This window comes from Pseudonaja textilis, chromosome 6 (genome assembly GCF_049901715.1).
Source record: "Pseudonaja textilis isolate UNSWEBS1 chromosome 6, rPseTex1.2, whole genome shotgun sequence".
In the NCBI taxonomy this organism is placed as follows: domain Eukaryota; kingdom Metazoa; phylum Chordata; class Lepidosauria; order Squamata; family Elapidae; genus Pseudonaja; species Pseudonaja textilis.
In genome coordinates, this window is record NC_141995.1 from 41,057,658 (window position 1) to 41,061,903 (window position 4,246).

General features: G+C 38.6%; 1 pseudogene; it reads right to left on the reverse strand.

The window, feature by feature from the left end:
* Positions 1-2,398: 2,398 nt before the first annotated feature.
* On the reverse strand, positions 2,399-3,950 carry LOC113435904 (sphingosine 1-phosphate receptor 2-like; annotated as a pseudogene).
* Positions 3,951-4,246: the final 296 nt, after the last annotated feature.

Here is a 4,246-nt window from a genome sequence, read left to right on the forward strand (position 1 = left end):
TATGAACAGACAAATCTGTCCTATTTGAATTCTATTTTATCTTATTGAAAATCTAGGTCTTTAGATTTTTCAATAATCTGGCTATTCTATATATTTAAATATTGTATTTTGAATTGTTTCAGTGATTCTCTAATGAAACTCAGAATTCCTGGCGTCCATTGCATAGGCATTATTAGAACATGTTTTACATTCTTCCTTTTATAGATAATTCTGGAAATTTCTGAACTGATCTTTGAATTAAAAGTAATAGAAATGTCAGACTCATTTGACCATTCAAAAGGTGGTGGAATATAATATTGTGATCATCTAAGAATGGGTATGCCATAAGTATGTTAAATATTGGCTATTAAGCCAATATTGAATGGACCACCCATACATATTGAAAATCAAAATGGTTCTAGTTAGCCGTTTTCTCTTCAGTATATCCTAGAAGAAAAATATCCAAATTTACTTTTCCCAAAAAATTGTAAATAGAATTTTTCCCCTTGCCTATTTTTAGTAATATGCTTATGCAATGAACTTGACTGTAAGTAGAAACTCACTAACTGCTCAAAACATATTCTTTATTAAACAAACAACACAATAATGTTCTATATTTTCACATAAAATCAATTATTATGATTCTTCTGATCTTGAAGTCCTTCACTTTGACAAAGGTTTGCATTAAGCAACATATCTCTTTGCGTTTAAGAACAAAGAATCACTTTGTTTTGGTTACTTTTTACCTGCCTCAGCCAACATTATGGTAGACAGAAAGGGGCATGTGTAGAAGTTGCATCCTATTATTGGAAATACTGGGTTCAGTATTCTTTGGAGTAAATATGTCACCTCTTCATTATAATGAAGATATTTTTTTCTTCCAGGGCATGAAACTTTTCACTGAAAAAAATCCAAATCACAAAGTACAATGATTCAGTTTATTTTTCAGTATACATGAATATTTTTCACGATACCTGACCTCAATACTACTTAACACTGGAAGCAATCTTTATATAATATAAATTTTACACAAAACAAAGCAAAAGAACAGAAGTATTATAGGCAAAGCAATTTGGGAAAATGTTTACAGATTGTTTAAAGATCCATTTCCTTCTCCACCTGCTGAATTAAATTTTATCTAAGCCTTGGCATTTATTAATAGCTTAACACACTTCATATATCACTCAGATCTTAGATGAAAAATAATACTGTGACTCTTTTGTACATGAAAAACAGACTGTCAACTGTCCAATTAGCAAACCCCCCAAAAGGAAACACTTTCAGGAGAATTGAATTCCCAAAAGTAAAACTTTATTTGATACAGATCCAGACTGCTTGTGCATGTGATATTTTCAGAAAAATATCCCCTTAATTGCTCATATGATTATATCTCAGTGTAGCTTCAAAAAGACAAAGCTAAGGAAGGAAATCGGAAACCTACTTCAGGATAGGAAGGGGAAGGGGTGGCTACTGAAAGGTAGATAAATGCTTTGTTATTGCTTTTGAAAACATTTTTACAGACAGAAGTGAATCCTGTCCTGGAGATGCATTCTGTTTCAGTGAAAAATATGAAAAACAGAAAGAACAAATTTAGTCGGGATTATGATAATTTTGCAATTATCTCTGTTCAGTATCCACAAAAGCTCGTTATGCATTTTTCTGCATTTATTTAATTAATATGTATAGCTTTTGCCATATAAAAAAAAATTCAAAATTTGTTTGGCTTCCAGGCTATAGTAGAGGAAGAAGACTTTTAAAAACATTGATAAAAGTGTCTTTGCGAGGATTAAAAGAACATATAGTTTGGCATCTGTGATGTCATAGACATTAGCAGATATGTACCCCAAAATATTTACATACATCTTTGGAAGCAGCCTTTGCATCCCTCTCAGAAAGTACAGAGCCAGATATTTCATATTTTCAGCAGAAGTATTATGAAAATACCCTCTGTGTTTCTAAAGATATGATTGTCTTCAACTTCAGTCACTATGGGTAGTCCTTGACTTATGACTGCAATCGAGCCCCAAATTTCTGTTGTCAAGCAAGACAGTTGATTTAATTTTGCTCCATTTTATGACCTTTCTTGCCACAGATATTAAGTGAATACCTATAGTTGTTAAGTTAATAACATGGTTGTTAAGTGAATCTGGCTTCCCCATTGACTTTGCTTATCAGAAGATCACAAAAGAGTGATCACATGACCCCAGTACACCACAACAATCATAACTATGAGTTACTTGCCAAACATCCAAATTTTTATCCCATGACTCTGGGGGTCATGTGAAAAAAGGTCATAAGTCATGTTTTTTTCAGTGCTGTTGTTTGAACCGTCACCAAATGAACGGTTGTAAGTCAAGGACAGTAACCCAGGGTTCAAAGAATTGGGATTATGAGCATTGTTGCCTTGTGTGCCTCAGATTGAAGACTGGTTTAAATCAATTAAACCTGCAAAAGGCCTAACTGATCTGAGCAACCAATTGCTTCCCAGGGAAGAGTGGGTGAATGTTTTGTGTAAAGAGGAGAATGAATGGCTCCAAGATGCAGGCCCAAAATAACAACAACAGCAATAATAATAGTGGGTCTATACACAGACAAGGGCAACTTTTAAAGAAGAGGAGAATTGTACCAAATCAGAGTCTAGGTAACGCAAGCAGCTATTCACTCTCCCTGCTTCATGTCACTCCATCATTCAGCAGCCAATCACTCTGTCTCTCTCTCACACACACTCCTAACATAAAACCATAATACTGTGCAGGTCTTAGTGAACAAATGGATACCTCCATGTAAGTCCAAGGCAGGTTGATTTGACCACCAGGGCAATATATTCATCAGGTTTGTACTGCTTTCTTGGGTCCAATCCCACCCATCATCCTTTGCTATTGCCTGGCTGTTCCACAGTTCCTTTCCAGGTGTCCTTTTTCACACAAACGTGGAATGCTCCTTCATGAAAGATAAAGTGGGAAGATCCTGTTTTGGACTGCACCACTCCAAGGAACTGAAACTGTGCAGAGGGATCATGCAACGCTCTGCTGGCTTTCCCTGCCCCATCATCTCCCAGCAACAAAGCACCCTTAGGAACTCCTTCCTCATGTCTTTGCTGCGGAGAGTATAAATGAGGGGGTTAATGACTGAATTGAGGTAGGAAAGGCAAAGAAATACTTTGACTGGTAAAGGATAGGACAAGACTTCCTGGTGCATGAAGTGTCTATCAGGAGGATGGTGAAGGCAGGCAGCCAGCAGATGATGAAGGCCCCCAGGACAAAGGTAACTGTCCTGAGCAAGGCCATCGTCTTGGAGCTGGCTTTCTCAGCGTGGCTGGAGCAGACAATGCGGTAGATCCAGACATAGAGGACCACAATGGAGGAGAGGATGACAGTGAAAATGGTAACCACAAAGACAATGTAGCTTTTAGAATAAAGGGGAAGAATAGTGGAGCACTTATTGAGATCCAAAATGCAGTTCCAGCCAAGGATGGGTAGACGCCCAATGGTGGCTGAGATGATCTAGCAGGCCCCAATCAGCAGCAGCATCCTGCAGTTCTTGTCACTACTGTAGACTTTCACCTTGGTGATAGCCACGTGTCGTTCAATCGCAATGGCTAACAAGCTGAAGACTGACGCGGCCAGGGTGGTAAAAGCAGTGCCTTCTTGCATAAACCACTGTATTGGAGTGAGGTGAAAGGTGGCTGGGCCTGAGAGCACGATGTTGGTAATGAAAGCTGAGCCAGCCATGAGGTCCGAAAAAGCCAAGTTGCCAATGAAGATGAACATGGTGGAGTGGAATTTCTTGTTCCTCTAGGCAGATATGAGCACCAGCAGGTTCTCCAGAATAATGAAGCAACAGAGCACAATGATGAGAATGGCAGTGGGAGTCAATGGAAACTCCTTATCCCCCTCCAGCTTATTCTTAATGTAGTTGTAGTGCTGGAAGATTTTGTCCTTGTTGAAGTAGTACTTGTAGACATTTGCCATGGCTGGTTACTGAGGTGCCCACCTGGGGAGATCTCTCTCAGAAGACATTTGGATAGTGACCTTGCTGGCTTCATGCTCTCATGCTCTCTGCATACATTTTCCACATTCCATTTCCCCTCCCCCAGTTCATTGGCATACCCCATGTGGGTACTGAAGAAACAAAACCAGCTCTGGTTTCTTGCTAATGCTTGCCCTGTTAAACAATACTTTCTCCTTCTCTCCACCCTTACTTGATCACATTGTCCAATTATGAGATGGTATTTTGTTATGAGAACTGTCCATGTCTTTCTCAAGTG